The following is a 27,979-nucleotide window of genomic DNA, read 5'->3' on the forward strand; positions in this document are numbered from 1 at the left end:
CATACTCAAAATCTGAGGAATTTGTTTCTTACTTATCTACCATTGTGTTCAGTCTGTAAGTTCTGCATTCAGCTATTTACATGTTTTTGGATAGTGCCTGTCATTAGACTATTTTTGCCACCACTCAAGTTGCTATGGCCACGTGTGAAGACTCTTTGTAGGCCAGTGGATCCAAATGTTAGTGTTATTATTTGGGGGAATTGGTGAAGATGTCGATCCCAGGGCCCTACTACTCCAACAGTCTGTTTGGCTTCCTTCAGTGAGGCTCAGAAACATGAATTTCACTCATTCAGCAAATGCTTGAGTACCTACAGTATATGCCAGGAACTGTTCTGGGTCATAGGAATATATCAGTACTACTGTCTTGTAGCCTTGGGAGTCACTGCTGGGAAAAGGGCAATCACATATTAAATAAGTTAATTACATAATATGTTAGAAGGTGATAAGTACTGTGGAAAAAAATAGAGTTGATTAAGGTGAATCAGCAGTATGGGGGTTGGTTTCAATGGGGGCTAAGAATGAAGGTGGAAGTGGGAGTGTAGTTTTACCTAGCTCTCAGTATTATTCTGATATGTGTTTCACTATATTTTGAAAAACACTGCTGTAGACATTATAATTTAAAATGATAATTTAGTATGATTTCCCATCAATTGTGGTTCTTGAAGTAAAAAAAAGTATTGAACACAAACATTATGCTATGCGTTATAAAGAACCACAACAAGTATTTTAGCAGTTTTGTTGGAGTATAATTTATAGACCATAAAATTCACCCAATGCAAGTATATAGTTCAGTAATTTAGTACATTGATGCAGTTGTGTGACCATTATCACAATCCAGTTTTAAAACACTTCTCAAGAAGTTCTGTTGTATTTACTAATAGTCAGTCTCAGGCAACTACGGATCCTGTTTTCTATCTATGTAATTTTGTCTTTTCTAGAAATTTTTTAAATAAATAAAATCATACACTATTTAGTCTTTTGAGTGTGGTGTGTTTCACTTAGCATCATGTTTTTGAGGTTTATTCACACTGTTGCATATGTCAGTAGTTCATTTCTTTTTATTGCAGAGCAGTATTGGATTGTATGGTTATACTGCACTTTATTCATTCACCAATTGATAAATATTTGCATTATGCCTAGTTTTTGGTTATTTTTGAAAAATGCTGCAAATATTTACGTATTTCTCTGTCTATGCAAAGACATTACATATGTCTTCCCCAGTTTTGGGAACTTGGGCAAATTACTTCGTCTCTCCTGGCTTGACTTTTCTTCTCTATAAAATGAGGGAGTTATAGTAAGTATTCTTTCAGGCCCCCTCAATTTCTATTATATAATAATTTAGTGCACAAGTATATATGTGTGTACCCATATAATTACTCTATTTCTTAACCATTTTAATTCATTATTTGAGGAAAACAGTATGCTTCCTGCTTAGGGATGTAAAAATATAACGTTTCATTTAGTAAGAGCAATTGTTGAATTGTTCATTCATTTACTTCCACATTTATTAAGTTTTGACTGTTGCTTTGTGCTGAAGATAAAAGATGGAAATCCTTGGGGACCTTAGGGATCTCATGGTGTAACCTAACCCAGATTTGATTGCTCACTGCTTAAAAACCAAACACAAGAGGTGAGGGTTGAGAAAAAAAGCAGGTTTTAATCAGAGAGCCAGCAAACCAAAAAACATTTAAGTACAATTTTACATTTTAAAATTTACCATAGGGTTTTTAAAGGGCAACTTGGTATGGGATATATGTGGGTGTGGTACAGAGTGGGAGGGTCTCTGTGCCTTGTTCTGATGGCTATCTTAAGTAATCACTGGTCCGGAGGTCAGGTTGACTTTGTCCGGATGGTGGTGGACTAATTGTTTGTGACCCCGCTAAGCGGGAGGATTCCACAGGGGTCCTGTGCCTGGTTTGTTTCAAGATTAGCCGCGGGAATTTTTTAAGAGCCTAATTAGATAAGCATGTATTGCTTGAGTAGGGTGTTTAGAGAGGGAAGGAATGAAGAGGTGAGGCGGAGGGAAGGAAGAAGAAGAAAGTGGGTGATTTTTCTTCCTTTTTTTATTTTTTGAGATGGAGCCTCGCCCTTGTCACCCAGGCTGGAGTTCAGTGGTGCCATCTTGGCTCACTGCAACCTCCACCTCCTGGGTTCAAGCGATTCTCCTGCCTCAGCCTCCCGAGTAGCTGGGTCTACAGGCGCCCGCAACCATGTCTAGCTAATTTTTTATATTTTTAGTAGAGATGGGGTTTCCCCATGTTGGGCAGGCTGGTCTCCAACTCCTGACCTCAGGTGACTCGCCTGCCTTAGCCTCCCAAAGTGCTGGGATTACAGGCGTCAGCCACTGCGCCCGGCTGAAAGTGGGGGATTTTTATAACTGAGGACATAGGTTATGGTTGCATAACAGAAAAGACATAGCTAGACAGATTAATGAAAATGCTATGGAAACATGGCGGTATGGATACGTGGTAGAAGAAGCCTTAACCTTAGGAGATCAGGATTGGCCTCCTAACAGAAGTAATGCTGTGAAGAAGCGGGTGGGTGAGATGAGCGGGATAGGATGGGCATTTCAGGCAGAGGATAGAACAGTTCTAGAGCAATGGAAAGAGAAAGAGCCTGAAGTGTTTGAGGGCAGAAATGAGCCAACCTAGCTTTAAAAATAATGGGGAGCTACTAAGAGATTTAAATAGAAAATTAGAATTTTTACTAAATTTGATGTTTTTGAAAGGTTGCTCTAGCAGGTTTATGGAAAACAGTTTAAAATATATGTATGGTAGTGGACAGGGAAATGGGCTGAGTGGAGGTAGCGAGAACAGTGAGAAGACTGTTGCTATTGTCCAGGTGAGATATGGCTATGAACTGAGCTAATAGTTGGGATGGTTTGAGAGATTTTACACAGATACAGTGAGATCTTCATAATGGATTAGATGTGAGATAGGTAAGAGAGAAGGCTAGGAAGACTGGCATTTCTCATTAATGGAGCTAGGGATTGGTGTGGGAAGAGCAGAGATGCGTAAAGACAGTTTAGTTGTCCTTCGATATATATGGGAGTTTCAGGAACTCTCCCACATCCCTTCTTTAGAAAAGAGATTGGGATGGAAATGAAGATTTCAGAACTGTAACTGTATATAAGGTCACTGTGAGAATCAAAGGCAATGACATCTGAAATTGTCGTGCTAATATTACATAATCACCTGACAAAAAGTGGTAGATCTGGGTTTTCTGACTCCAGTGCGGAAGCTCTTCTACTCAGTGAAATATATTCTTGTGACATTATCATGGAGGGGATATAAGCAGTCCCTGGGGTTGTATTCCAATATCTTTAAGATCTTTTCAAGTCTTGAGATTGGAACTAATGTAAACTATGTAAATCAGTGGCTGGTACATAGCATGTGCTATATCAGTGTTTGTGATTATTCTGTAAATCTACAGCAAAATTGACAAAAATGCAAGCCAATGTTTTATTTATGTCTAATTAGTTATAAATAAGTTTGCCGAAAGCAGTAAGAAAGATTGCTTGGATAGAGCCACATGCAGTTTCTTTAAAGATTTGGTTAATGAAAATGAAGTTTAAATTAGGTGAAATTCAACAGGTTTTCTGCTTCAAAAGGGTAAATAGACAAAAGACTGCAGCATTTGATGTGATGGTGACCTATGTATTGCATACTCTGCAAAACTTGCAGAAGAATTGGCTTAGAAAAAGTGCTGCCTGGCTGCTGCAGAGCTTTGATTAGCATCTGAATAGAGGAATGAAAAAGAGATGAAACCCAGCATTCAAAATGAGGAGGACTAATGGATTTCCTGCAGATTGGTTTAGTAGTATAGATACTTGAGTTCTGGAATATGCCTGACCTGGTCTGGCTGACTACAACACTTAATCTAAGCTGCAATGCTTGTATTGCTATGTTGAGCTCAGTGTTATAAAAGTTAAAAACCTACCTACTTCTATTTATATTTCCTTGTTCTTCATCAACAAAATTGGATGGTTTCTTGTGAGGGTTAAATGACAGTACATGAAATTACATGAAAACCCAATTGTGGCTGTGGGGAAGGGAGACAGATTTGTAAACCCCGGAGCGAGGTTCTGCCTACTTGAGGCTGCTGCTGCTGCTGTGCGGAGACGCCCAATGTGAAGCCACCATCATCATGTCTGACCAGGAGGCAAAACCTTCAACTGAGGGCTTGGGGGATAAGAAGGAAGGTGAATATATTAAACTCAAAGTCATTGGACAGGATAGCAGTGAGATTCACTTCAAAGTGAAAATGACAACACATCTCAAGAAACTCAAAGAATCATACTGTCAAAGACAGGGTGTTCCAGTGAATTCACTCAGGTTTCTCTTTGAGGGTCAGAGAATTGCTGATAATCATACTCCAAAAGAACTGGGAATGGAGGAAGAAGATGTGATTGAAGTATATCAGGAACAAACGGGGGTCATTCAACAGTTTACATATTCCTTTTACTTTTTTTTTCTTTTCCCTCAATCCTTTTTTATTTTTAAAAATATTTCTTTTGTAATGTGGTGTTCAAAACGGAATTGAAAACTGGCACCCCATCTCTTTGAAACATCTGGTAATTTGAATTCTAGTGCTCATTGTTCATTATTGTTTGTTTTCATTGTGCTGATTTTGGTGATCAAGCCTCAGTCCCCTTCATATTACCCTCTCCTTTTCAAAATTATGTGTGCACAAAGAGGCCACCTTTTCAGGACATTGCATTTTCAGGCTTGTGGTGATAAATAAGATCAACCAATGCAAGTGTTCATAATGACTTTCCAATTGGCCCTGATGTTCTAGCATGTGATTGCTTCACTCCTGTTGTAGCATGTTCTAGCATGTGATTGCTTCACTCCTGTCACTCCTTCACTCCTCTTCACTTCTTACTTACTGTGACTTTCAGTGGGAGATGGAAGGTTTTCAGAGAACTGAACTGTGGAAAAATGAGGCCTTCCTTAACTTGAAGCCTACTTTTAAAATTTGGGGTCTGGACAAAAGAAGGAGGACATATCAGGTTGAAGTCAAAGATGACGATAAGTGAGAGTAATGACTAACTGCAAAGGACATGGCGTTCACTGGAAGAAAGTCATTTTAAGATTTTTTAAAAATCTTGTCAGAGATCGGAAGTTCTCAATTATTCATTTTAGCAATTAATAAAAGCTATACATGCAGAAATGAATACAAATCGAACACTGCTCTTTTTGATTTTATTTTGTGGGTTTTGCCTGGGATAATGGTTTTAAATGCGACATTGGGTCTGTTACAACTTCATTAAAATTTGAACGATATTTGTAAAGTCATACCTAATACTTATTTTATTTTAATTGTACTAGAAAATGAAAAATACCCTAAAGTAAGGTTTTCTTGCATAATACATGGAAATTGCACTGGTACAATTTTTTCTTTCATACTATACAGTGATGATGTAATGACTTTTATAAGCCACTGAAAGTTACTGAAGGGCTTTCTGATCAAGGATTTATTAAGACCACAATACCTTTAATATTAGTGTTCTGTTTTTTTAAAACACTTGATTTCTGTATGGTGACATATATATGATACAGTTACCTAATCATGTTGAATAAATGGGCATGCAAAAAAAAAAAAAAAAAAAGAAAACCCAATTGTGATTTTCATGTTATTTCATGTAATGTTATTACCCTCAGTGCCAGGCACATTGTAAATGTCCAACCTGTGTTAGCTCCCTTTCTCCTCACTCCACTGCAAGCAAAGAAATAGTTAAAAATTTATTCTTGCCGGGCGCGGTGGCTCAAGCCTGTAATCCCAGCACTTTGGGAGGACGAGACGGGCGGATCACGAGGTCAGGAGATCGAGACCATCCTGGCTAACACTGTGAAACCCCGTCTCTACTAAAAAAATACAAAAAAACTAGCCAGGCGAGGTGGCGGGCACCTGTAGTCCCAGCTACTGGGGAGGCTGAGGCAGGAGAATGGCGTGAACCTAGGGAGGCGGAGCTTGCAGTGAGCTGAGATCTGGCCACTGCACTCCAGCCCGGGCGACAGAGCGAGACTCCGTCTCAAAAAAAAAAAAAATTATTCTTTTCTCTTAATACTTTTGGGAAAGCATTAGAAAATTGCCTCAGTTAGTTTATTATTGCCTATCTTAGGCTGGGTTTCCTAGACAGCAGTGCCTAGAAGCTTATGCTCTATCAAGTGGGGAAATAACAGTGTAACAGAAGTGAGGGAAAAATGAAGCAAGGCAGAGAAGACGGAATGACAAATAGAAGGTGACACATAATGGAGCTGCGAACACAGCCAAGTCACCAGGGGTGTCTCTGGACAACCCATATGGAAACATTCATTTGGGATTAGTCCATTGGAGGGAGGAAAGGGAAATAATTTATCTGTGCCTTCTTCCTATCTCTTGTCTTCCGTGGTTAGCATTTGCCTCCTGCCTTGCTGGGTTCTGCTACTCATTCCATAAGCTACTGGGAAGCCAGATCCTGCAACCCCATGGAGCAGCCCTTCATTTGTGTCTAGAATGGTGGGAAGTGCAAGGGTTTTTGTGAGTCTAGTCAGACCAGGTCTGATGCCATACTACTGCAGGTCTTGTGCAGTGCCAGGAGCTCAGCCTTCTCTCCAGGCGAGGCTGAGATAGCTGACAAGGTTAGGAGGTGATGCAGGTGGGGCTGAAGGATCTACAGAAGACCAAAAACTGGGTTCCCTACACAGCAATTTCCTTAGAATGCTATTTATTTCAGAAACATTTTCTTTTAAAATGTTGGTCCTTGTTTTATGTAAACATCTAGTATGGCTCATTTATAGTATACATTTTCCCACAATCTGAATTTTATTTTATTGTCTTTTTATTTTATTTTATGTATTTATTTTCTTTTCTATTTTATTGTCTTTTTCTTTTAAAGAGACAATAAATTTTTTTAATTGTCTTTTTCTTTTAAAATTTCTTTTAAAATGTTGATCCTTGTTTTATGCAAACATCTAGTATGGCTCATTTATCGTACATATTTTCCCACAATCTGAATTTTATTTTATTGTCTTACCAGTGACAGCCAGTGTAACACATGGTGCTGAATTATCTCAGCCTTTGAACATATGAGTGCACAGTGCTGCAAATACTCTCAGCCTACAAGAACACCAACTACCTCCTTGTCCTGAACTGAAGAAGTTTATCTAACTTGCTTGCACTTCACTTTGGCCTTTCCATTTATTTCACTGCCATTTATTTCACTTTCTGGCAAACATAAGTGGTTGACAAAAGGTATGCAAGGGCTGGGTTTGCCACAAAGAAACAAAGGAATGACCACTGGATTATAAATGAAAATGTTCTTGTGAAACCTCCTTCTAGGAAATGCTGAGCAAACAGAGTAATCTCCCTTATGTGCAGCAAAAAGCACCACACACATCATTGCAGCCTGCGAGGACTGGCTGGTAGTTATACAAACAAGGGTTGGGAGAATGATGGTTGAGGCATGCTGTGGCTGCAGGCAGCATGAAGAGCCAGACATATATTTATATCACAATCTTCTTGTCACTCTTTCTTTCATTCTTCATGTCACGCTCTTTTTGTCACTCATTCATGAAAAGCCAGGCAGCACTTTTTCTAAGCTCTGTTAATTAGCTCTAACTAATGATGCTCCCTCTTCACTGGAAATATCCTTTTAATCCCCAGGTCCTGCTGATTTTTCCTTCCACATTTACTGTGTCTTATCCCCTGACTTGTGCTTTTGTGATTATTTCCATCTTTATCAATCTCTTCTTTTAAAAAATTGCAGTTTAAGGCTGGGCGCAGTGGCTCACGCCTGTAATCCCAGCACTTTGGGAGGCTAAGGTGGGTGGATCACGAGGTCAGAAGTTCGAGACCAGCCTGGCCAAACTAAAATTGCAAAAAATTAGCCGGGCGTAATGGCAGGTACCTGTAATCCCAACTACTCAGGAGGCTGGGGCGGAAAATTGCTTGAACCCGGGAGGCAGAGGTGCAGTGAGCTGAGATTTTGTCACTGCACCCCAGCTTGGGTGACAGAGCATGACTCCATCTCAAAGAAAAGAAAAACTGCAGTTTTTAGCATTTGATTTGGCTTTTACTTCATACACTATTGTAGATTTAATATATGTGATTACATATACATGAGTGTGATAGACTTGTTTCTCCAAGTAGATTATAACTCTTTGGAACCAAATTCTTGTTTTTTATTTTTATTTTTTATATTTGAGGCAGGGTCTCCGTATGTTGCCCAGGTTGGTATCAAACTCCTGGACTGAGGCGATTCTTCCATCTCGGCCTCCCAAAGTGCTGGGATTATAGCCGTGAGCCACCACACCCAGCTATGAACCAAATGTCTTAAGCCTCCTCTGTATACACGACTAAATTTAGTGCAGGATGCATAGGAAGCACACTATAAAACCCATTTAGATAGATAGTATCGTTTGTCAACTGAACTTTAGCTATCTGAACTCAGGAAGTGAAATTTTTTTTTTTTTTATTGAATCCTTCAGTATCCAAACTTGCTATTTGCTACCTAAAAATTAAGAACCAAATAGATTTGGAATTTCTTGCATTTTGAGCTTGTTATTGAAACTCTGTCTAAGCCCAAGAACCAAATAGATTTGCACAGCATAGGATACTCTCCTTCCATATTTATGTTGTGTTTCAGTGATGGAATCAGCATGTGTTACGCTGAGACTCTCGCTATGGCTCCTTCTATCCTGACTTCAGTATAATAATTACACTCAATTATTTTTATCATAATTACTCAAGTAAAATAATCATACTGTTACCACTATTGTGAGGGCTGTGGCTAGGCAGGAAGTGTGACCTAGAGAATACTCACAGGGTTTGGAATAAGACATGCATTGGCTTGAATTCTGGCTCTCTCTGGCACTTAATTGTCCATATTTTACTTTTGTCACATGTAAACTTACAAAATTAATACCTACTTCTTTGGATTATTATACAGAGTAAAAATAATGCATGTAAAATGACTGCCATATATGGCAGATGGCAGTGCCATATATGGTAGGCACTTGTTGAATGACATATATTGTTGTTTTTTTCCAACAGTGCTATTAATCATCTTTCAGTTCTGACAAATATATATATGTATTTCCTTCTTTTAGGCAATCAGTCAAGTAGTTTTTGTTTAATATCTTTTGTAGGTTATACATTACAGTGTATATATGACTTTATATATAATACTTTTTTAATATAGTTCGATATAACATAAATGAAGTTTATCCCACAATGTTGTGGTGGAGCAAAGTTTAGATCTTAGGTTTTCATTGTTTTTAATTGTTTTTTCTTTTTGAATAAACTTTAGTCTCCTAAATAAAGACTACCTTCAAGGAAACAAAATCTAACATCCAGTAATTCTGTTTGTCTCTACTTTTCCTCATAAACTTGAATCATTCACCTCTTATTAGCATAAATTGAGTGCTATTGTCTTTTTAAACCAGAATTTTCTCCTTCCATTAACAATTCTTATTTAAATCATTCACTTCCATGAAAATATAATGGGAATGATCTGAATACTCATACTTTGTAAAGGTTTTACAGTGTGTGGATTGCACAAGTGAGAAAAAACCTAGGTGTTTTGTTGTTGTTGTTGTTGTTGCCATTTTGAATAGTTTCCGTAGTCTTACTTCTCTCATTTTCCTAAGAACCTGCCATATGGGAAGCATAGTGCTATATATAGGAGGTTAGGTATATGGGAGAAGAGATACAAAGATCAATCAAAGATGCAAGTAGTGTCCCTAAAACACAATTTGGTTGAAAGTGTGTGTGGGAGACAGACAAATGTACAGAACGATTGGAAGGTGTATAGTGTGTGGGGTAGTACGGGGAGAAGAGGAAGATGTGAACATCTCACATCCCACATTGCCTGACATCCCAGCAGATCTGGAGTAGAGGGATAGGCTGTTGGGTTGACACCATATAAAAATCTTCAAAATATGTAGTCATTAATGGAACCTGAATTAAATTATTGAAATTACTGCAAATTAACATTTTAAAAGATATCCATCTTCATAATAATAGACACTTCAGAAAGAAAATGCCCTGCACTCCAAAAGAGTAATGGATAGGAATCTATTGTACTGCTCCCAGGAGAAGGTGGTCATTTTCTCAGTGGGTCCCCAAATCTTGGCATGCCTTGGAGCTTAATGGAAGAGATATCTGATTATGGTAAATGTGTCTTATCTTTGAAAGTTCTTTTGTGGTTTAAATTGCTCACAAATGTGATTTGGTTTTGGGGTATTACGGACTGGTGGTAGTGGTAAGCAGACTCCATTGAAAATAGATGCATAGGAGCCTATATTTTAATTGCCATCTAGCAATTAAACTTTTAATTTGCCATCTAGGGCATCTAGCAAGTTAATTTGCCATCAATTTAATTTTAATTGCCATCTAGGGCATCTAGCAAGTTCATCATGGTGCACATTATTTATCAGTTTATACCACATGTTGCTCCTTTGAATAAATTTGTGTTATGGATGATTCCATATTGCCCTTTATTGATTTCAAACTCTTAAATGGACAAAGCAAATGTTTGTATATTAGAGATACATAAAAAGCATATGTGAATTGTGAAACATCAAGGACATATACCAATATTATTTTATTAACTATTTTCTTTGTTCTTAGGCTTTCAGGGAGGACATCAGCAAATGTATAGTAGTAGTATATATAGTTACATAATAACGTATATATATATATATATGTATTTTTGTTTTTTGTTTTTACTGAATAAATATTAAGATAAAACCAATACCTGTATGAATAAACTTTACTCTATAATGACAGGGGTAGTTATAAATTTAAAGATTTTTTTTTTTAATAGTGGAGAATTAACTGATGAAAAGTCTCAGGTTCTAACCAAACTCTAAACATATATCAAAGACATATGGATACTCTAATACAATGTACGATATTAAGAAGTGCTTACATTAAAATTGGTTAAACAATTCCCAGGTTTTAGGACATTTCAAGGCCATTGTACCCTGCTGTTTACAAATTTCTGTTAAATAATGCCATTTTCATTCAGTTTAGATTTCAGTATGTTTCTAGATTTTCTATTTTTAAGGTAATTTAGCACTGTATCTGGCAGTAAATGGTTTTGCAAAACACTGATTTTTGCGTAGTGAGTCACAATCTAAATTAACCACAAGTTTAGTTGGAATAGGATTTTTTTTTTTTTTTTTTTTTTTTTTTGAGACGGAGTCTCGCTCTGTCGCCCAGGCTGGAGTGCAGTGGCCAAATCTCAGCTCACTGCAAGCTCCGCCTCCCGGGTTTACGCCATTCTCCTGCCTCAGCCTCCAGAGTAGCTGGGACTACAGGCGCCTGCCATCTTGCTTGGCTAGTTTTTTGTATTTTTAAGTAGAGACAGGGTTTCACCATGTTAGCCAGGATGATCTTGATCTCCTGACCTCGTGATCCGCCCGTCTCGGCCTCCCAAAGTGCTGGGATTATAGGCTTGAGCCACCGCGCCCAGCCTGGAATAGAATTTTAAAGCCATTCTAGAGATATATTTTTACAACAAATTAAAAAGTTTCTTGTCATAGTTTTATAAGCATATGTAAGTTAGAATATAGGCTTAGCTGCCCTGAGATCCAAAACAACAGATGTGTAAATAAGATAGAAATTATTATTGTAGTCCAGGGCTAGTAAGGAATCTGCAGTGTTGGGGACTAAGGCTCCTTCTATCTTGTGGCTTTGCTCTCCCTAGGATATTGATATAATATGTGTGGATGGAGACTGCCATGTTCACAGCCTAGCAGGAAGAGGAACAGGGAGAATGTCTTAGTCCATTCCTGTTGCTATAAAAAAATACCTGAAGATGAGTAATGTATGAAGAAAATAGATTTTTTTGGTTATGGTTCTGCACGCTATAAGAAGGATTTGCTTCTGGGGAGGGCTTCAGACTGCTTCCACTTATGATGGAAGGTGAAGGCGAGCAGCGTTATGCAGAGATTACATGGTGAGAGAGGAAGCAAGAAGGGAGGAGATTCCAGGCTCTTTCTAACAATCAGCTCTTACAGGAACAAATGGAGAACTCACTCACACTGCCTCCGGTCTCCACCATGGAAGGTATTAATCTATTCATGAGGGATCCACCTCCATGACACAAACACCTCCTATTAAACCTCACGTCCAACATTGGGGATCAAACTTCAACCAGAAGTTTGTGGGGGACAAACATGCAAATTCTAGTAGAGGACATGCTCTTTTCTTCAAAAGAACTGACCTGGAAGTAGCACACATCACTTTTCTTGCAGCGTTTTAGTCAGAACTCACTCATATCACACATGTTACCACCTATAGCAAAAGAGGGTACCATATACCTAGCTAAGACTCCTATTACTGTGGAGGAAAAAGAACATGCATCTAGCAGTTACTGCCATGTGCACTCTCTTTTCCATCCATGGAGCATCTCTACTCCCTCACACATTTCATCCATCTCATAATTTATTGTACTTGGGAGGTGGGAAGTCAGCTCTCTCCCCAAGTTCTGATGTGGATTCTTGTGGTTGGAACATCCAATCTGAGAGCAAATTTGTTTGCCATCTACTAATGGCCCACGTAAGGATCCAATGTACAACGGATACTGTGTCCATTGTATAAGTAGGGGTGAAGTAACACATCCAAAAAATAGCAGTAGAGGAGAAGCAAGATAAGACTTTTCATTTGGAAAAGGGGAAGATAGGAAACCTAGCAGTTACTTAGCAACTGTCAAATCCTGTATGTGGGAATCATGATGATTTTTATCCTGGCAGTAGAAAAAGGTCTTTGTTAGCCTCCTGGCAAGCTTGCCCCACTGTCTTTGTGGAGGAGAAAATCACTTATTCTCCATGGTTCTGGTTATGCCCTTTGGGAGGTTCTTTATTGTCTGTTGTTCTCCATGGCCAAATTTAAAATGGACATTGGAAAGTGTACTGTTTTCTTGGGGTTAGATAGCTTTCAAAGCTGACTTCCTGCTGGTACCTGTAAGGGGGCCTGAGAGGTTGTCTTTGAGTTGAACAGTCATAGGCTTTTATAGTCCAAGCTTGTGTGTGTGTGTGCACGTGTGTGTGTGTGTAACTACTGCACGCTTTCAAAAACTCATTGAGTTGTCTGCCTATTTGTGCAGATTAACTCCAAATGCAAGTAACCACAGCCAAACTCCAAATGCAAGTAACCACAGCCAAACATAGTTTTTTTTTTTTTTTTTTTTTCCAACTAAAAATTCTGGATTTAAACTTTTGGACTTTGTGTTCTGCAAATTCCCCAATGTCTTAATCAATGACAGTTACCTCCATGCTTAGGTGAGAAGGTAATAAATACCTTTACCATTTTGATTTCTGGGCAGGCTGCCATTGTCTGGCTAGTAACTGTTAGGGTCCCAGGATTATATCAGTTTAGTCTGTGTCTTCTGAACCTCCTGTTTTAACTGTGTTAGTAAGGAATATAGAAACACCTGACTTTTAAACCCTATAAAGCCCCACGGTAAAGTCAACTTAGGTTTCAAGCTGTATGTGGTGTGGACTTTCCTCAGTAGAGCTGAATTCACTTCCACATCTGCCTGAGACTGCTTTATTTAGGCTGAGTTTATTTCTCTTGAAGGGCTTTGTTGAGAGCAGCAAGAAGAAGCCAATCCATACTAAATGTTTTGGTGTGGCTTAGAAAGAGTCAGTAGCTTTTCATCTTACTGTTTGTTTTGTCAGCAGCTGCCATTCAACTTCCTAGTCAGTGTCACATATTACAGGTTCCATTAGGGTGGCAGCTACTTCTGGTTGTCAAATTCTGTTAGGACATGGGTTGAGCTATTCTAACAAAGATCCAACATTACAAGGGCTTAATAGAAAAGTTTACATTTCTTCCACATTACAACCAGACTATAAGCAGCCCAGAACTGATAAGTACCATTGTGTTGGTATCCTGTGATCTTTCTGTCTTATTGATTCACCATCCATCAGGTATTACTCCCATTCACATGATCCAGAATAGTGCAGCCCGACTGTTCTACATTCCAGCCAGTGAGAAAAGAAGAAAAAAAGAGGAGGCCCATCCTTTCCATTTAAGGACTCTACTGTTGCCATTGACCAGAAGTTGCCCACATGACCACATCTAGCTGCAAGGAAGCTTAGAATGTGCAGGGTGTCCAGGCAAAGATTTTCTTAATAAGGAAAAAAGAGAGAATGGATTTTGGAGTACCATTAGCAATTTATGCCACAAAACATAGTATACACATTGGAGCTTATAGGACAAGAACAAAAACAAAACCCAGAACAAATAAACAGAAAGCCTTTATCACCACCCTGAAAATTAATTATTGGGTTGGATAATTGTACAGTAACCTAGGCATCAATACCTGACTGCATATATATGTATATATGTATTTAAACTGCCTTTATAATAATTTAGTCTGCAATTTGCCTTTCAGAGACCACAATAAAATGCTTAGGTGCATTACATTTGATACAATGTGTTTAAAAATTTATGTCTGCACCTGTGAGTTTTTTTCCCTCATTAATACTTAATGAGGTATAAAGTACAGAGTAGGCTCAAAATAGCATAGTCTCAAGCCTTTCCAGCACAGCTCCCCTAACTACAGTGAGAGAAATGTGTAATGTACTCTCAAACTGGAAATTTCTTTGAGTCTTCAAGTCTTATCTAAAAGATTAGTAGTATAAATTTTTATTTTATTATTAAAATAATAAATATTTATAATTTTATTTTATTAATAAAATAAAAACATTTGTTTTAAAATAAGAATATTTAAATTACTTATTAATTTTGCCAAATATAAACTTGGTGCTCCAGGAAGATATACAGTATTTTTTCTGTGTCTTTCACACTGATGCATACCTCTTTGGGTACGGATGAAATGGTTGAGAAATTTGGGTAGTTGGGCTTATAAAACTTATGTGATGTATTTTGTTCATATCCAATAGCATCCAGTGATGAATTAAAAGATGTCTGATATGGGTACTGGTGGCAGGCATTTTAAGGGATACCTCCTTCCTTATTTTCTCTGCCCTTCTGTTCTCAGTGGTTGCTTCCTCAGCCCACTGCCTTCACATAACTGATTCTTCATTCTACCAGTCTCCAATCAAATGTCACAGTTTCTGAGAAAGAACTGTCTTGATTATGGCAGACTGATCCCAAGGTGACTGACACCCCATGATCCCTGTCTCCTGGTTACTTACTTTGCTTGAGTTAAATAGTACCTGTGAATTACTTTGAATTCATAGAAAACAGCAAAGGTGATGGGATATCACTCCTATGATTACATGATATGAGACCAGATTTTAGCAGACTGGAGCAAGAGATTCTCCTGGTAGTTTTCAAGTAGTGAGCTGACACACTATGAGAGGGTCACATGGCTAGGCCATGAGAGCGGCATTTAGGAGCTGAGAGCTAGCCCTTTGCCAGCAAGAAAAAAGGGCCTCAGTCCAGAACTGCAAGGAACTGAATTCTTCCAACAACTTGAATGAGCTTGGGTGAGGATGCTGAATTCCAACTGAGAATGCCACCCAGCTCTTGCATTGATTTTAGTCTGGTAAGACTTTGAGTGGAAGTCCTTGCTGTGCCATGCCTGGACTTCTGACTTACAGACACTGTGAGATAGTAAAATGTGTATTATCTAAGGTTCCAAGTTTATAGTAAGTTGTTTCATGGCAATAGAAAAAATGTAGAGGTTAAGAGTTCTTTGCTGCTTAAGGGGGAAAAAAAGCCCTATGTTCCTATATTCTGCATCCTGCCTCCCTTCTTCATGGATGTGGCTGCCAACATTTGGAGCAGCCTTGTCCAAGGATGGGGGAGTGGGAGACATGATCCAGAATCAGGGATATAATCCAGAATTGGGTCTACAAGTCTCAGCTTCTGTTGAGCTTTCTTGTCTGAGCTCATGCTGTGAAACACTGATTTAAAAATTGTAGTTGTGTGAAGATATTTGATTTTGCAAACGCTAGAAACCATCTAAGTTATTAGGAATGGCATGTTAATAAAATTCTATCTGTACAGATAATGTTAGGATAGCTCTTTTAAAACAGTAGACTTAATAATCATTATTATGATTTACCTTAATTGAAAAAACTCCATGAGTTAAGGAAAAAAAAAAAAAGCAAAGCATATTTCTTTTGTTGATTTATTGATTTATTTTATATTTGATTTCCTTTTCCTCAAAAATCCCACCTATTCAAGAGTCCTCTGAAATAACATGTTATCTCTTCTTGTCACGACTATACTTTTCTTCCCTCTTCTTACTTGGGCTGATGTCTTCCATCTGTTTTACCTTAAGACTTTGAAACTCAGAATTCAACATCAGCATCGTCACCTAAAATGTATTAGAAATGTAGAATCTCAGCTCCTAGACCACTCAGATCCTTAATATCAAAATCTATGTTTTTAAAACTATTTACAGTAATTCATGTATACATTAAAGTTTGAAAAGTACTGCTCTAAGCCTCTTCATGGTGTTTTAATAGTATACATTTTTAATTGCAGTTATTTATTTTTTATTTTTTTGAGATGTCTCACTCTGTCACTCAGGCTGGAGTGCAGTGGCACCATTCTAGCTCACTGCAGCCTTGAACTCCTGAGCTCAAGCGATCCTCTCACTTCAGTCTCCACAGTAGCTGGGACTATAGGTGTGACCCACCAAGCCTGGCTCATACAGTTATTTTTGTATTTGCCTCATTTTTTATTATTATATTATAAATTCCCAGTTGTCAGGAGCTTAAGGTTTATTCTTTATTTCTCCTGCAGTGGCTAACATGGTTACCTTACATATAGGGGCATGATAAATTATTTGTTAAATTGAATTGACACAAGGAGGATTTCTTCCTATTTTCTGGAAACAATTTTTATAGTTAGTCTCAAATATCTGTCATTTAGGACATCATTTTTTTGATATAGCAGGAACCTTTATAATGTGCTTACAGACATTAGGCCTTTGCCGGAAGGGGAAAGCTAGTGGCTTAGACAACTCATTATGGTTCAAAAATCTCTAATGATATTTTTATTCAATTCCTAATACTCAAATTGTTCTCTCAGAATGTACAAATGTAGTTTCTAACTCTATTAGTATTCATGCTAATGGATCACATTTATCTATTTCCGTTGACCTTCAATTCAAGAAGAGGATTAAGTGCATTTTGCATGTTTGTCCAAGATACTTTATCCTCTAATGTTTCTCTAGTACATTCATGCATTAAAATGTCTAGAAAAGTGAGCCATCTTTCCTAGATACCTGCTCTTGCCCACTTGCTATGAATTTTTTCACTTCCCTCTGATTTCGTCCTGAAAGTAGTAGACCAAATTAAACTGGCCAGAATTATATGAGAAATGCTGTTTGTATTCTCCATTTTTGATACTTCATGCAGTAATGTAATGCTCCATGGATGACATTCAGCTAGCTTTCTAAAAGGCATACAATCTGTAAAAAAAAAAAAAAAAAAAAAAAATGAAGCAAATGTATGCAAGTTTATTAGAAAGGTAATTGCATTGACAGGTAAGTTCACTCCACATGCTGTTTGTGTGTATGTGTGTGTGCATTTAGAAAAATATGGCTTGTTAATTGATTATTTGGGAGGGGGATTTGTTGATTGTTCATTTGGATTTTAAATAAAAAAAATCTGTTTGTATCCTGAGTCTTGTGGAGACTCTTCAGTTTGCCTTAGTAAGCACGACAGTAAGATATCAGAGTTGTTTCATATAGCAAATTCAAGTACACTATAAAATAGTTTTAAAAATGTGAGTCTGCTGAATCTATTGAAAATGCCCCATTGGAGTGGATTATTTTTTTCTAATTAAATTCATGTGGACCTGATAAATTTAAGACACATACGCAACATTACCCTTTCAAACATGGCTCATGTTTTTATTTTATTGGCAACCAGATTACCTGTAACTGTTCTTAGAATCATCACAATATAAAATTTTCATAATTTTAGAGTTGATGTTTAAGAGAACCTTAGGATCATCTTATTTCATCTTACCATATGCAGGAATTTTCTCTATGGCAATGGTTTTCAGGCATCTTTTTTGAACACCAAATTATCTTTTCTTAATATAAAATCTTACAAATATATAAGAGCTGAATCTTCTGTGCTTTAAGAGAATGATGAAATACAGATTGATTCTCTGTCTCCCCCCTCCTGACCCCACAACTTGGGGTAACTTTTGAAAGAAAGGTAATTTTTCACAAAGTTGGTTGACAAGGCCAGACATCTATTAATTGAAACAATCTCCAAATACATAATTTTAAAAGATGGTTGCTGCTCTGGGTGGAATTCAGTTCCTTGTGCTTATATGACTGAGGTCCCCATTTTCTTGCTTGCTATTGTCTGGGGATTGTACTCAGCTCTTAAACGTAGTCTTCTCTGTAAGTAGTTCACAACATAACTATTTGCTTTCTTCTTGCGGTCCAGCAGAAATGTGTCTAATGCTTCACCTTCTTTAAAAGACTCACTTGCCTAATTAGATCAGGCCCACCCAGGATGATTTCCCTTTAATTAACTCTAACTGTTTAGTAACTAAATTGGAAGTGGTATGTCTTCATAATTGCAGGTTCTACCACACTTCTGGGGCAGGAATTGTATGTGGGTGTGGATCATTGGGGATCACCTTCAAATTCTGCCTACCACATTTTCCTTACAAAAATAAAGTGTTCCTTATAGTCTAATGTCTTGGCTTTGAGCTGTCACTTGTGGTTATTGGGAGATGACAGAATTATGGCTTATTTTAATGTTTGTGGTAGGAGTTTTTTTTTCCTTGATGGTAAAAATTGGTGTCAATAACTTATGTTTGTTACTTTAGGACCAGATTCTTAATCTGCACAATATCATCCATATTTTAAAATGTTATTTTATTTCTAGGAAGCAAGATGAAATAAGAAGTCTTTTTTTTCCTTCCAAGAGTGATTGTAAACACAAATAATATACATCTGGGATCAAGGGTGTATTACTATCATTATAGAGTCATAATGCTAGCTTTCCCCATAATGAAATAGTTTTAATAAAACATATACTATTATGAAGAGTAGAATGAGATCCTTCCCTTTCCCCAAAGAACATATGTAGTTTCATTTAGAAAGAAATTTACGGGAGAGTTTTGAATATCCTTTATATAATTGGTATAGGAATGTAATAAGAAAAAAATAGAAGGTACTAGAAACTTACTAATCTGAGAATGAGAGTTGAAATACCATCTAGTTATTACTTTTATTCTGATAATACATTTTCCCTTTTGCTCCTCCTTTCTTGAATTTTCTCCTGCCCTTCAAGTTTATTTATTTTTTTCTTTTCTTTTTTTTTTTTTTTTTTTAATACAAGACGGAATCTCAATATGTTGCCCAAGCTAGCTTCAAACTTCTGGACTCAAGTGGTCCTCTCCTCTCAGCCTCCTGAGTAACTGGCACTACAGGCTTGAGCCACCACACTCGGTTTCCTTAAGTTTTAAAAATGAAACTGAAGTGTTAATTAAATCTTTTTTATTATAAGAATTTATAAAAGTAATTCAGTTGACCAACAAAGATGATATTTTATAAACTTCGTGTTATCGTTTATTACATATTTAACAATAAAATCTATTGAAAACTCTAGCTGTATCCAGGAAAGAGACTGGGTCAATGACTTGTTTGTGAAAGGCTGGAGAATTGTAGGGACCTATATTCCAGGTCAATACTGACTTCAGGAATGGGAGTGGAAGGAATGATGACACAGTGGTAGTGCTTTAAAAAAGCATTGGTAGGCCAGGGGTGGTGGCTCACACCTGTAATCTGAGTATTTTGGGAGGCCAAGGCGGGCGGATTGCCTGAGCACAGGAGTTCGAGACCAGCCTGGGCAACACAGTGAAACCCTGTCTCTACTAAAATACAAAAAATTAGCCGGGCATGGTGGTGTGTGCCTGTAGTCCCAGCTACCCGGGAGGCTGAGGCAGGAGAATTGCCTGAACCTGGGAGACAAGGTTACCGTGAGCAGAGACAGCACCACTGCACTCCAGCCTGGGCAACAGAGCGAGACTCCGTCTCTTAAAAAAAAAAAAAAAAAAAAGTGTTGTTACCATTTCCTGAGACTAACCCTGATCTGGTCAGGATCTCGACAGGAAACAGATGATATATCGAAACAAGATAATTTAGGAGAGTTTGGAGGAGAACAGGCAGCCTCAGGGGAGGCGACAAGAGATGAGGCAGTGCTCTGGTGTTAGTAACAGAAGGTGGACTGCTATACCACTGGCTATGGTATAAGAAGTGGCTGCCTAATAGGAGCTGTGGCCTTTGGGAGAGGGACAGAGCCCACTGGTGGGACCTGGCAGGGAAGGAATCAGGACAGTAAATATTCTGACCTCATTCCTCTCCTCCCCTTAATGTCCTACTGATACCTCCCATTGCTGTGCTTCATTGGAAGCCTGAGGGCAACGGAGCTCCTGGTTGACGCCCATGAATGTCGGTCTCCCAGGGTACAGGCTAAGTTGAAGATGGGTGAAGGATCAATCAGAAGGAAGAAACTAAGGAACGTCTGGCAGAGATCTGTAATATGCCTTTTGTGAGCCTTTTGGTAGCATCTTTCATCATGCAGAGACCAAAGTGAGTGTTCATTTTAGAGGATAATGTGTTAGCTGGTATGCCTAATTAGATGGTCTCATAATATTCACAAAACTTCCCTAAATTCTAAAAAGGGTTTTTTTTTTTAATTTTTTAATTTTTTTTTGAGACAGTCTCACTCTGTTGCTCAGGCTGGAGTGCAGTGGCACGATCTCGGCTCACGGCAACCTCTGCCTCCTGGGTTCAAGCAATTCTCAAGCGATTGTCCCGAGTAGCTGGGACTACAGGTGCCCGCCACTATGCCCGGCTAATTTTTGTATTTTTAGTAGAGATGGGGTTTCACCATATTGGCCAGACTGGTCACGAACTCCTGACCTTGTGATCCAACTGCCTTGGCCTCCCAAAGTGCTGGGATTACAGGTATGAGTCACCACACCTGGCCAATTTTAACAACTTTTATGCTAGTGCTTCTGCCCCTAAGGACTGTGTCATAACCAGGGAACAAATGCACTTCAAGAAGTTTTGACTTGTTTTCCCCGAACTGACTTTTTCTCCCTTCTCAGTCTTGAAAATTTTAATCACCCTCCAAAACCCAGGTCAAATATAGTTTCCTATATGCAGTTTTTCCTGTTCCTCCCCCATTACCCTCTGGCTGATCTTTATTCCATCTATCCTTTGTATACAATATTTCATTGACCATATGTTTAATTTTCTTATAGTTCCCCTAACCCTGACCATGGTTGCACTCCTCAAGTTTTTGTTTTTATTTAAAACATTTTTTTCCTTACACACTGTTTGACATTTAGTAGGTGCTCCACAGGGCACTGTTGACAAAATGAAATTTTCTGTGGGCCTTGGGTTATCAATAGGCCACCACATACAGCCACCAGCATCAACAGAAATTTCATGAGCACTTTGGAAAGTAGGCACGTGGTTCCTTTTGTCATTTAAAGTACTTCCTTCCCTCACTCCCTCAGTTTTGTGGGGGTAGAGGCTTTCTATTTCCCGGAGAAGGGCTAAAGAAAACTCTGGAGTTTCCAGAAGAATTAATTACAGTTATGCATAGGATTGGACTTTTATAAAAATCCAGAATTTGACTTTTTTTTCTTTATTTTGTCAGCCTATGTGCATTATTTCAATGTAGTTCTTTGAACATCTGCTATTCAATGGAGAGAGTGGCACAGTGTTACAACCCTGTGCATGATACTGGTTTCCTCAATTGAGAGAAGTTTTATCAGTGCTCTGTGTCCTTAAATGAACCATGAGATAAAAGGTAGGAGGCACTAGAGTGGAAGTCAGAGGAAGATGGCACAATAGCTCATCATCCTATTTTCCTGCTTTCTTTTCTGGTTTGCCACTACAGAACTGTCCTTGAGAGAAATAAATCTTTATTTTTCCAAGGGGTGTTGTAAACCAGAGACTGAGTAGTGTAGTCTAGAATTGCAGCCAGAAGCATTAGCTATGTATGCTGTATATTAGGGATTTTAATTGATACTGTATATATTTATGAATATCCGTTTATTAAGAATAAACTTCATAAAGTTTATGAGTCCAGTGGACCACACAGAGATGACACAGTAGAATACAGAGCTAATTATATAGATTAGGATAAGATTTCTGGATTGCTTTCAACAGCTGTTCATCATTAAATGGATTAAAAACAGGTTCTTTTCTTCATCTTTTTCATTCATAACACTGTCTACTCCCTAGTCCCTGGAACACATTACTGTGCTTTATTGCCTTTAGGCTTTTCACTCAATTAATAATCTCTCTAATGGAGTTACTGAGGTGTGTTTCTTCCTTGAATGTCTTGAAGAAATACCTTTCTTCTCATCACCCATCATTGTAATTAAAGATCCATTTGAGGGAGAGGAATTTCTTTTTATGGACTTGAGTTATTTATTATTTATGCAGTGCCTGATCTCTTAGGAAATAGTTCAGCAAGTCCACAAATGGCCTAACAAGTTCTTATGGTGTGTCAGAAACTCATTTCTAGAACAGAAGGTGGAGAGTTAAAGTAGGACAGATGCTTCCTTATTGTGGTATCTACTAACTGGAATGAACTAGAGGAGGATTTAAAAAGGGACCAGAAACCCCAGGGGCTCAGTTGTGATGACAAAATGATAGCTGTCCTGATTCTAGGGAAATGGAAGGAAGGAATTTAGTAAGATATAATTAACATCAAGAAATGAAATTGAACACCAGTAAGTAGCATCCAACATAATGATCATCCAAAACACCAACAAATGAGATAAAGAAAGGCAAAAGACCTGTACAGAGGACAGATTTATTGGTGTTCTGTAGGAAGGACAAAGGTGTTACCAAGGTGCCAAGTGGGCTAGTTACGGATAAGTGTAGTAAAAGATAGGTGTAAGTAAAAGAACTACACAAAGTGGGAATCAGGTCAGATTATTGAATAAATTGGAGAACTACCACAATCTTGTGGGGATGAGATCAGAATAACTCAAGCCAAAGAGGAGAGACAGTTTACAAAGACATTTAGGTAATGGAAAAATTTGTCACATGTATGAAACCCTTGATTAAGGACAATAGTACTTTCTAATAGGACAACAAATCAGCAATGGCTAGTGGCAAAAGGAAGACATGTTTTTTTGTTATTCCTCTTCTTTTTGTAGGGAGAAATAACTTGACCAATAAATGAGCAAAAGAAAAGCTTATCCCTTGTGATGTTTTTAGTAAAATGGGGAACAGAGGAATAGAAGGGGTGGGAATGTAAGAGAGAGTCTGAAAAGTACTACAAAAACCACATGCATTTAAAAATTTAAGCTTGATGATTTGCATCATTGGACTCAGATTATTCAGTGATGTTGGTGCTAGTCTTATAATTTTGGAAAAAAAAGTATGAGTTCCGGCACACATAAGTTATAAACTATAAGATAGACTTAATTATTTTCCTTAGGTCAGCATTCCTTCAGTAGCTCATCTGTCAACGTTCTGGTCACTAGCATTTAATTCAATTTAATTCAGTATAAGGACAAATTGTACCATAACAATTTAATCCCCAGCTTTAAACAGACTTGTTACTCAGGACCTTAGTTATATTCCTTTCTTGAATGAAATTTCCTTACTGGTTATATATGTCTATAGAAAAAATGATAATAATATTAAATAATAAAAATTCTTATTTTGGCTCCTGTTGTACCCTATACTGATAAAAGTAGAAGGATGATTGGGACTTGACTATTTATTACTATGAAAAGGCTGATTTTGGGATTATGACTTTTTATGAGTGGAGGTGTAAAGATACCCAGATTTATTATCTTTGCGTAACAATATATGTATATATATGCATACATGTATGCAGGAAAGTTCATTGTTGCATTACACTTCTATTGATGATGTAGGAGTTCTATATTTAATTTTCTTTGGGACTGAAGGTATCCAAAGGGTAATTTTAAAAATATAGCAATAGTTTGGGGAGCCAGAGTAAATCATGCATTTTTTAATACGTTGGAAGGCCCAAGCTGAGATGTTAGGGTGCCTCATGAGGGAAATAACTTAGAGAATTTGCAGGTGGTATTGTAACAACACTTTACAGCTACGTAGGCTGTCATTGTCACATATTAGCTCATTTGTTCAAGATTCTATCGTGTGGATATGGCAATAATATTATATTTAATAGATATTTAATAGACAAGGAAATCAAGGCTGAGAGAGTGACCTGCCAAAGGTCACAGCTAGTATGTATTAAGACCTGTGAATGAACTGAGTTTTCACTCTGTTTACAAGCTAGCAAGCTAACCCATTACTGTATCATAAATAGTGGCAGAAGACACAAAACTCCCGATTGGAGACTAAGGACTTTTATTACTTGTGGTATAATAAGTAATGTGAGCTTCATGTTGATTTGACCTGATTCTCCATTCCCTCTCAATCCATTGGGGGCAGTGCTGATACACCTATTATATGGGTGCTGTGCAAGCAGGTGGGCATTGAGAAACATTGAGCTTATGGATTAATCACTTTTATAGTAAGCAGAAGCAAGCCAGGTCTGTCGTGAAGACATTACCATATCCTTAAAGTTTGCTTGTTTCCAACACAACCTTGAGAAATGATCCATAAAGAGAGCAGTCTGGGTCTTGCATTCTTGGCATACCCAGCAAGAATGTGCAGGAACTCTAAGGTTGTGGTGAATTGCCTCTTAATAGCAGTATGAGACAGAACTAATGTATAAACTCAGTTTTGCTAAGTTTCATGACTGAAACTCAAGTTGAAAAGGTTAAGCCTTTCTCCCAAAATACTTTATTTAAAAATTTTTGTTTTATTTAGGACATCTCAAAACATGTCCTCTTGGCTTATTTAAATATATTCAATCACTAAAACCAGTTTTGGTTATTACAAAGGCAAAGAAGAGAAGGCAGGGCCCACTTTTAAGACATTTCCTCTATTTCATCTCAGAATCTCCCCTAATTTTCACTAGTTCCTTCCACAGCAATGAGCCCATGATAATGTTTTCATAAATGAAGTAGTCCCTTGCCCTGTGTCCACAGCAACATTTGTTATACAATAGGAATCATGAAGAAATAAGGAACAAACAGTAAGAAGTACAGGTGGATAGTGTATGGCAGGGGAAAAAAGTAGTTTATTTCAACCTTTTAAAACCCAGCATAGAGAAACTTTGATTTGATTTTCTTGAAGGATTAATTAAAATAGAATTTAAACTTGGAATTAGTAAAGCCAGGCTCCTTGTTGATTAGAAAATCGACATATAGCATGGTTAAATGCTTGTTCAAGAACAAGTTTCTAGTGACAGAATAAAGTGATATTAAATTATTGTAATTATCATATATCTTGCATTAAAATACTCTTTTCTTACCTAATGTAGTTTATAGGGGTAAGTCAGTAAATATTTGTGGATTACTTTGCTTTAGGAATGAATAAGATATATTCTCTGTCTTCAAAGAATCATTTGCTAATGGAGAAATAAGAATTCAATTTTTATCCATAATTGTTTTTCTTTAAGAAGCAGTTTTAAATACATCTAGTTGTAGAACAATATATTTTTAAAAATCTACTTGGCTTTATTATTTCTTAATGTTAGTCAGTTTGATTAACATTAGTTAATCCAAACATTAATGCTGATTATTTCCTAGTGTGGGATTAGATGTATGTGTTTAATGATCTTATTTTTTACATAAAAATACTGAGAAAGAAGATATTTCAAAATATCCAAAGTTGTAAATGTTATATTTCCAATTTTCTCTTTTACAGAAGGATAGGTATATTTTGTCTATATAGAACTTGAAGTAATTGTTTTGAAATTGAGGTTTGTAGCTAGGTTTCAAACTCATCAATTACAAAGCAGGTGAATTGACTTGGGTTGGGTGTTCCTGTGAGAATTACTGACTTGAGTACTAATTTAGGGATTTGGAGATTTTAAAATATTAATTTTTGAAGAGGAATTAAAAAGGTGAACCTGTCCTTAGTCTTTGAAGTATAGTTAGCTTCCAATCAATCTGCATGTGTGGGACACTATCCCCTCCTAGGTACGTCTTTCTCAGACCTGTTGGAAAATTGCCATTGCTTGGATCCAGTGGAAAAGTTTCCACCCATCTTGTTGGCTTTTAAAGCCACTCTCTCTCCTCTACCCATGCAAATGGATGAAATTGGGCATCATCCGTGTTTCAAACAGTATCCTCCTTGCCATTAGCGAGAATAATAACTAGATGAGTAGAGATTAAGAGAATAAGTTAAAGACATTCTGAGTGACATTAGATTCTAAAATTGGCTATCATATCTGCAATTAAAATGGCACCTTGTTTTTCTCTTTGTTATGTTGAAATGAAATTTAAAGTATCTTAATAGCCAAATAAGTTAGCTTGTGGTTATAATCATTTACCTAAAATTAATGGCACACTGATATTAAGTAGTAGCCCAGTACTCGTTTTCATTAGAGAGCTGGGTTTATTATTTTTGTCTTTTTTATTATGTGGGATTTGTTAAGTTTCACAGAGTACTATAGCAACCGTAAAGCTGGTAGAAAAAGCAGAGACCTGGAGTTAATGAGGTAGCTTTCAGGAGAGAGAACAGCCTGAGCGCAGACAGGACTTTATGTTGAAATGCAGAGTTTGTGTGAGCTCCCAAAACGAGATATCAAAAGAAAAATGTTCAGGCAGGTAAAGGAGTTGGGAATTGAAAGGGTGGAAAGACTGTCTAGGAAAAGGGAATAATGTAGTTGGAGGCATAGAAATAAGAGAGAGCATAACTGGTAGTGAAGCTGCTTAAAATAAACCATCACCATGGCTACCAGTGAAAATCCTTTAATGCAAAGATGTAGCATGGCAAAGCAGAGGGATTTAGAGATGTACTGAAGGGTTTTATGCAGGGTAGTGAGCTGACCAACTTCCTGTTTTACAAATTACTCGTATTACAGTGTGTGGAACAGGTTAGTGAGGGCAAGAGTTGACACAGGAAGACTGGTTAGAAGACTTTTGCAATATTCTAAGTAAGAGATAATGATGGCCTTCATTAGGGTGGTGTTGATGGGGGAGGAAATAACTTGGTGGGCTGATGTATTTCAGAGAGAATAGCTCTTAGATTAGATAGGTGGAATAGGGAAGAGGGAGGAATTGACATGGCATTGAGGTTGTTTCTGACTCTCCTATTTCTGGCGTGGCAACAATCAAGATGGTGATTTTTCCTAAAGAGGCTTGGGGTTTTTGCTGTGTTTTCCTCCACATGACTAAATATAGTGTGGTAGGAGAAGAGGAGTTTGGAAACAAAAAATTATTAATTTAGAGAGCACCACTCATCTAGGTTATGTGGAACCAGAAAGCCAAAGCTGCTACTACCATGGGCTGTTTTTATAGTCTATGTGCATAGCTACAAGAAATTACAAGAAATTCTTTGTTTTATTTGCTATAATAATATTTAATATGTATTACAGTACACAAATATTATTTCCATCTTTCCCTTTTCTAAAATACAGTATCTACAGTTAAGTATTATTGAATCTAAAAGGAATCTTGGAAATTATGGTTTTCCTCCACAGTAGAGGAAACTGGTGCCTTGAGAGAAGACCACATGATATCTATGGAGTGACAAGTAGTAAAACTCGGATCTGCTACTGGCCACTCCATTGCTCTTGCCTCATTACCTGGACAGCTCCACATTGATTAGTACATTCCATTACAGCTAACAAACAAAGCTGAAGAGTTTATTAAAGAAAAATACCAGTATCATAGAGGAGAAAAAATAGTTGCATATTCTTTACTTAACATATTATTTACATAAGATATTTTTGAGGCATACAAAATTCTATTTTAGAAAACCAGGTTTGCAGAAATTCAATCCTTTCTGTCTATTGTCATTCCTGTTCTTCCTATTTTCCTTTTTAGTTTGATGAACTGTAAAGAGTTAGACTTAGGGGATCTGAACTTGGGTTTGGCTTTATCTCTAATAAATAGATGAACTTGTTTTACCTGTATTTTACCTCTATTGACCTGAGGTTTTTTTTTTTTTTTT

General features: G+C 37.4%; 1 protein-coding gene and 1 pseudogene across 1 annotated transcript in view; both read left to right on the plus strand.

Moving 5' to 3' along the window:
- Positions 1-27,979, plus strand: part of KIF21A (kinesin family member 21A) — a 160,784-nt gene that overhangs the window by 46,772 nt on the left and 86,033 nt on the right.
- On the plus strand, positions 4,147-4,583 carry LOC108521762 (small ubiquitin-related modifier 1 pseudogene; annotated as a pseudogene).

Source organism: Rhinopithecus bieti, unplaced genomic scaffold (assembly GCF_001698545.2).
Source record: "Rhinopithecus bieti isolate Rb0 unplaced genomic scaffold, ASM169854v2 scaffold_62241, whole genome shotgun sequence".
Lineage (NCBI taxonomy): Eukaryota > Metazoa > Chordata > Mammalia > Primates > Cercopithecidae > Rhinopithecus > Rhinopithecus bieti.